Source organism: Sarcophilus harrisii, chromosome 4, assembly GCF_902635505.1.
Source record: "Sarcophilus harrisii chromosome 4, mSarHar1.11, whole genome shotgun sequence".
Lineage (NCBI taxonomy): Eukaryota > Metazoa > Chordata > Mammalia > Dasyuromorphia > Dasyuridae > Sarcophilus > Sarcophilus harrisii.
In genome coordinates this window covers 361961131-361968855 of record NC_045429.1, presented here as the reverse complement: position 1 = coordinate 361968855, position 7725 = coordinate 361961131, and the positions used below count along the sequence as shown (strand labels likewise).

The 7725-nt window shown below is 35.4% G+C and overlaps 1 long non-coding RNA gene across 4 annotated transcripts in view; it reads left to right on the top strand.

The window, feature by feature from the left end:
• Nucleotides 1–204: 204 nt before the first annotated feature.
• The window catches only part of LOC116423355, a 73647-nt gene continuing 66126 nt past the window's right edge, over nt 205–7725 (top strand). For 2 of the 4 annotated variants that reach the window (XR_004233940.1, XR_004233938.1), the window contains exons 1-2: nt 205–447; nt 3103–3201. This is a non-coding gene — a long non-coding RNA (uncharacterized LOC116423355). Of the gene's footprint in view, nt 448–1157; nt 1309–3102; nt 3202–7725 lie in introns of all 4 variants that reach the window. The other 2 variants (XR_004233941.1, XR_004233939.1) reach the window with 2 other exon arrangements.

The following is a 7725-nucleotide window of genomic DNA, read 5'->3' as shown; positions in this document are numbered from 1 at the left end:
TTAAGGTGATAAAGATGGTAAAGAAAGTCACATTTGCAGAATTGTCCATTTTAAGTAAGTTCCTAACTTTCCAACCCCATGGTTTCTGGCCCTTTAAGGCCTGGGGGTGGGGGTGAGGTGGGGGGAACCCACTGTGGATCAGTGAAGATTAAAGAGCCAGGTTACCAGCCTGTCCCCATGGTAACTTGATGCCATGGGGACTGCTTGGGCCCCATGTGGGGCCTCTTGTTCCTGCAGCCAGGGGAACACAAAGTCCCAGCTGAAGAAAAATACAAGGAAGTGAAGTGAGAAGTAAAGTTAGAAAAAGTATAGGCTGTCCAGTAGATGAGCTGAAGGAAGGACTAGACCAGAACCATGGAAATAAATGAAGCAAGGGAAAGAAGATTCTAGACAACAAGTGTTACAGGAACAGGGAAAAAAGGGGGGTCCAGAGAACAAGGGAAAATGGTGAGTGAAATAGACAAGGTGATGCTCTTAAAGCTTTTTTTTTCCCTTTTAGGTGGAGGCAAAAGGAAATCAACTGCCCTAAGGAATTGGAAATTAATGAGAAACTATATGAAGGATTGAAAGGGCCTAAGGGAGGAGAGGACTTTTAGGGTCTAGATTGCTTAGATATCCAAGGGGATGATGACTGAAGGGACAAGGACAGAAAAAATAGTAGGGGTTGGTAGTCTGTGGATATTGGGAACCAAGAAGGAAAATTGGATAGATTCCAATTTCCAAGGAATTGGGAATAGATAGGAATAGGGTCTAAGATCGTTGTAGACCAAGAAGGGTAGAAAATAGATGGGGAATTAGGGCTGAACAAGCTCCAGAATAGTTTGAAGAATATAAAGGAGAGAAAAAATGAAAGAAGATAAGAGCAGAAGAGAAAAGGACTTTGGGGGTATAATTATACTGATCAAGGGAGATGGAAATTTAGGAGGAAGCAAAGAAATAAAGAGACAGATAGAGGGAGAAAAAGTAACAAGATAGGACTGAAGATCTATAAATGAATGCATCAAAAGGGATGTGTGTTATATTTAGGAGCTGTAGTTTAGAGGGGCCCAGATCTCTGATGACAGAAAGAGAAGGACTGAGAGGAACAGGTATGAATTAGGAGATTGAAGATAGAATGTGATTTTGCTGTTTGTGGACCTGATGATACTGGGAAAAAGTTTTCTTCCAGATTACTTCATAGAACTGTGGGAATTGACAGTGAACTTCACTTTCCTTCTGGAGCCATTTTTAATTTTAGAAGGTCAGGTTCTCATTCTACAATTGAAGTTAATCCAGCCTACTCCTTAAGGAAATTCTCAGAGGACTGAGGTGAGAGCTGTTAGCAATCCACTGTGGGAAACTATGGGTAGCTTTTACAGGGAGAGAAATGATTTGAGTTGGAGATTGCATCCTTTCTTCTTCTTTCAAAGCTGGAGGGGTTATACCAAACTACCCCAAGGACAACAGACATTTTGGGCTCCATTGGGTTTATACTTGTCCCAGGAGGTTCAGTTCTTCAGCCCATGGCTGATGGATCTGGGTATGCTTGCAGGGAGGTTTGGGGACAGCTAAAAAGAATCAAGTAGGACTGAAATAAATCTAAAGTGACTTCTAGAGGAGAGGGAAGGTCAAGGTACCATTAACTATATATCAGTTGTAGGATAAAGTATATTCAGTTGATTTATCCTTTCCCATTCTGTCAGTTTCTTCTCAGCTCCTGCTCATTAATAAACCAATATATCTGGTGGAGCATGTCCTGAACATTGATGGGACTCATAGTCATGGTGTTCGTTGAGTAGTCAAATGAAGGCATTGTTTTGTTTTCTGTTTGCCTACAAAAAACTTATTGGGAATTAGGGTACATATTTGAAGCATTATTTTATGGAAGATCAATTAGTCATACCATGGTTGGTACCAGAGGGCAGATGTAAGCTCAATGCATAGGAATGTGCCTCAGAAGGGTTTCATACTTTGGGTAAGATTTGGTCTAGACAACATTTAATGTCCCTTCAAATCTAGAATTATATTATATCATTATATCTTTATAGAGAAAATTGAGATATGTCAAGTAGATAGTATATCAGTGAATTTGGAATTGATTATGTAACTAAACTCTCACAGATTGTTGTTAACCTGGAGTGGCTTGGTAATATTCTTGGTAATATACTATATAACATTTTACTTAAAAAGTTGAATGAAGGCAATGACATGCTAATTAGTAAACCAACAGACAGTTATTAAGCTCTTTCGATATATTGGACTCTATGTTAAATGCTAGAAATGCAAGCAAAGGTAAAAACATTGGCCATGTCCTGAAGAAGCTCACATTCTAATCAAATTTGCAGGTGATGTACAACTAAAGAGATCATTACTATTATGAATATTGTGAGGTTCAAATGAAATAATAGATGAAACTCATTTTGTAAACCTTAAAATGCAATATAAATGGCAGCTGCTATTATTATTATCCTATAGTAATGACTTCATTCCCTGAATTTTCTATGACCCTCATGTTCAAACAACATTTATAGAATAATAGAGGAGTATGCTGGTTAATTATGAACAGTCAGTCTTGGAGAAATAATGTAGACATACTTTTAAATTTAGCTTGTTTGATTAATATCTCTTAAGTCTATACAAAAAACAAAATAATAAATCAAGCACTGATTTATAGCAGCTATAAGTTTGGGGGTATAAATGCTTATATTCAGTATTTAACAATTGGCTTTTGCAAACTGGTTATAGCTGACTCTAGCATACCCCTTGTTAACATATTGTATGACACTGAAAAAGACCTTGAGAGGTTAGAATTGTGGGCCATATCTACTGTAATAAGATGAAATTTAAAAGAATAAATATAAAGGTTATAGCTGGATTCAGGAAAAAAATAGACAAACAACTTCGTAAGAAGAGGATGAGAGGAGGTCCAGCTAGATATATAGTTAAGGTAAAAAATGATATGGGAATTTCAGTGGACTACTGGCCCAATTTGAGCAGTATGACAACCAAAACAACAAAACTGACAGGAGTGTCTGAAATGAAAGAGGTGATAATTCTGCCAAAACACTTTCTTGACCAGACCCCTTCTTGGGTATTATGTCTGTTTTGGATGCCACACTTTAGGAGATACATTTACAGACTGGGACAAATCCAGTGAACAGAGAACAGAATGTTAAGAAGATTGAAGACCATCTGATATGGAGGTCATAGGAACCAAGAAAGGTAAGTCAGAAGTATAGGTTGGAGAGGACTGGGAGTATGAGAATTATCTTCATATATTTGAAGAACTGTCAGATTTATTTGTTGTGTCCTTAAAAAAAACCCCAACCCTTTCTTCTGGCTAAGTTTTATGACCAAGGGTTTCACAGGAGCCTTATACTCAACTTATAGTAATATATAAGTATTATATTATATACTTATATATTATATATTATATATGGAGCCTTATACTATATATATAGCCCTGGGATGAGAAAACTGGACATCATTTGGGAAAGGTAGACCATGGGACACTCCAACTACTGAGATTATTGACATCCCTGAGATATGGGGGGAGGGAGGGGTCTCTGTCAGAATATAATTCCTTTCTCCAGGCAACAACAAGGCAAAAATCAGCAAACAGAAGCTACAGAGAAGTCATTTTGTATTTGATATGTAAAAGTTTTCTAACAAATATGGCACTCTTAAAGTAAGAATGGAATGCCTTAGAATATTGTGATTTACTCTTTGCTGGACATCTTCCAATGGAAGCTAGATGACAACTTGTCAGAAATATACAGAATGTTTCTTTTTAGCATAGGCTGGATTAGATGACCCCAGAGTGGGAAGTTATTATATTGTCTCAGATATATGAAAGCTATATGGTATAATGGGAAAGGCACTGGATTGGTTGTCAATGGACCTGAATCCACATCCTGTCTTTGATACTCACTACTTTTCTGACATTTGGAAGAAAAAGAAGAAAAAAAAAGTACAGTTTATTAGGTACCTATTATGTGTCAGACCCTTTGTTAAGCAATTTACAAATATTTTATTTAATCCTGGAAGTAAGGTGTTATTACTTCCACTTTAGAGTTTAGGAAATTGAAACAGAGATTAAGTGACTTATTCTGGTAACATAGCAGTAAGCATCTAAAGCTGTATTTGAACTCAGGTCTTCCAGATCCAAGACTCAGTTTTCTATCTATTGTGTCATCTAGTTGCATTAAGTAAGTCATTTCACTTTTATGTTCATATTTTTTTAATTGAAGGTTTTTATTTTCAAAACATATGCAAGAATAATTTTTTGACACTAACTCTTGCAAAACCTTGTATTCTGATTTTTTCCCCTTCCCCTCACTCCCTGCCGTAGATGGCAAGTAATCCAATATATGTTAAATACAGTAAAATATATGTTAAATCCAATATAAGCACAGATTTATACATTGCACAAGAAAAATCAAATCAAAAAGGAAAAAAAAATGAGAAAGGAAAAAAGGAAGAAATGAGAAAGAAAATAAAATTCAAGCAAACCACAGGTGAAAATATGTTGTGATCCACCCTCAGTTCCCACAGTTTTCTCTTTGAGTGTAGATGACTCTCATCATCACAAGATCTTTGGAACTGACCTGAATCATCTCATTGTTGAAAAGAGCCACATCCATCAGGATTGATTATCACATAATCTTGTTGTTGCCATATACAATGATGTCCTGATTCTGCTCTTTTCACTTAGCATTAGTTCATGTAAGTTTCTCCAGGCCTCTCTGAAATCATCGTGCTGATCATTTCTTATAGAACAACAATATTCCATAACATTCATATACAATAACTTATTTAGCCATTCTTCAACTGATGGGCATCTACTCAGTTTCCAGTTTCTTGCTACTATAAAAAGGGTTGCCATAAACATTTTTGCACATGTGGGTCCCTGTCTCTCCTTTAAGATCTCTTTGGGATATAAATGCAGTAGAAACACTGGATCAAAAGGTATGCACAGTTTGATAACCCTTTGGGCCTAGTTCCAAATTGCTTTCCAGAATGGCTGGATCCATTCACAATTTCATCAACAATTTATTAGTGTCCTAGTTTTCCCATATCCCCTCCAACATTCATCATTATCTTTTCCTGTCATTTTATGCAATCTGAGAAATATGTAGTAATACCTCAGAGTTGTTCTAATTTGCATTTCTCTGATCAGTAATGATTTGGAGCACCTTTTCATATGACTACAAATAGTTTCAGTTTCTTTATCTGAAAATTGTCTTCATATGATTTGAATTGCAGAATGGCTTGAATTCTATTTTTTTAAATAGCTTTTTATTTATAAGTTATATGTATGGGTAATTTTACAGCATTAACAATTGCCAAACCTTTTGTTCCAATTTTTCCCCTCTTTCTCCCCACCCCTTCCCCTAGATGGCAGGATGACCAGTAGATGCTAAATATGTTAAAGTATAAATTAGATACACAATAAGTATACATGTTCAAACCGTTATTTTGCTGTACAAAAAGAATCGGACTCTGAAATATTGTACAATTAGCCTGTGAAGGAAATCCAAATTGCAGGCAGGCAAAAATATAGGGATTGGGAATTCAGTGTAATGGTTTTTAGTCATCTCCCAGAGTTCTTTTGCTGGGTATAGCTGGTTCAGTTCATTACTGCTCCATTAGAACTGATTTGGTTCATCTCATTGCTGAAGATGGCCAGGTCCATCAGAATTGATCATCATATAGTATTGTTGTTAAAGTATATAATGATCTCCTGGTCCTGCTCATTTCACTCAGCATCATTTCATGTAAGTCTCTCCAGGCCTTTCTGGAATCATCCTGCTGATCATTTCTTACAGAACAATAATATTCCATAATATTCATATACCACAATTTATTCAGCCATTCTCCAATTGATGGGCATCTACTCAGTTTCCAGTTTCTGGCCACTACAAAAAAGGCTGCCACAAACATTCGTGAACATACAGATCCCTTTCCCTTCTTTATGATCTCTTTGGGATATAAGCCCAGTAGTAACACTGTTGGATCAAAGGGTATGCACAGTTTGATAACTTTTTGAGCATAGTTCCAAATTGCTCTCCAGAATGGATGGATGTATTTACAATTCCACCAACGATGTATTAGTTTCCCAGTTTTCCCGCATCCCCTCCAACATTCTGCATTATCTTTCCCTGTCATTCTAGCCAGTCTGACAGGTGTGTAGTGGTATCTCAGAGTTGTCTTAATTTGCATTTCTCTGATTAATAATGACTTGGAGCATCTTTTCATATGGCTAGAAATAGTTTCAATTTCTTTGTCTGAGAATTGTCTGTTCATATCCTTTGGCCATTTTTCAATTAGAGAATGGCTTGATGTCTTATAAATTAAAGTCAATTCTCTATATATTTTGTAAATGAGTCCTTTATCAGAACCTTTGACTGTAAAAATATTTTCCCAGTTTATTGCTTCCCTTCTAATCTTGTCTGCATTAGTTTTGTTTGTATAAAAACTTTTCAACTTGATATAATCAAAATTTTCTATTTTGTGATCAGTAATGATCTCTAGTTCTTCTTTGGTCATAAATTCCTTCCTCTTCCACAGGTCTGAGAGGTAAACTATCCTGTGTTCCTCTAATTTATTTATAATCTCATTCTTTATGTCTAGGTCATGAACCCATTTTGACCTTATCTTGGTGTACAGTGTTAATGGCTTGAATTCTTATAAATTTGAGTCAATTATATATTTTAGAAATGAGGCCTTTATTAAAATCCTTGAATGTAAAAATGTTTTCCCAGTTTATTGCTTTCATTCTAGACTTGTCTGCATTAGTTTTATTTGTACAAAAACTTTTTAATTTAATATGATCAAAATTATCTTTTTTTTGTGTTCAGTAATGAACTCTAGTTCTTCTTTGGTCACAAATTCCTTCCTTTTCCACATATCTGAAAGGTAAGCTATCTTATGTTCTTCTGATTTGCTTATAATATCACTCTTTATGTATAAATCACAAAACTGTTTTGACCTTCTCTTGATTTATGGTGTTAGGTGAGGTTTAATGCCTAGTTTCTGCTTTACGAGTTTCCAATTTTCCCACAGTTTTTGTCAAATAGTGAGTTCTTGTCCTAAAGGTTGAGGTCATTGAATTTGTCAAACTCTAGATTGCTATAGTCATTGATTATTTTGTCCTGTAAACCTAACCTACTCCACTGATTGACTACTCTATTTCTCAGCCAGTACCAAATGGTTTTAATGCCTGCTGTTTTATAATATAGTTTTAGGTCTGGCACAGTTAGGGCATCTTCATTTGCATTTTTTCATTAATCCCCTTGAAATTCTTGACCTTTTATTCTTCCACGTGAACTTTGTTATTATTTTTTTCTAGATCTGTAAAGTTACTTCTTAGGAATTTGATTGGTATGGCACTAAATAAGTAGATTAATTTTGATAGTATTGTCATTTTTATTACATTTGCTCAGCCTACCCATGAGCACTTGACATTTTTTCCAACTGATTAGATCCAACTATTTGTGTGGAAAGTGTTTTGTAGTTGTGTTTATATAATCCTTGACTTTGCCTTGACAGATAGACTCCCAAATATTTTATATTGTCAATAGTTATTTTAAATGGAATTTCTCTTGATATATTTTGCTGCTGGACTTAGTTGGTAATATATAAAAATGCTGATGATTTTTGTGGATTTATTTTGTATTCTGCAACTTTGCTAAAATTGTGAATTGTTTCTAGTAGTTTTTTAGTTGATTCTCTAGGGTCCTCTAA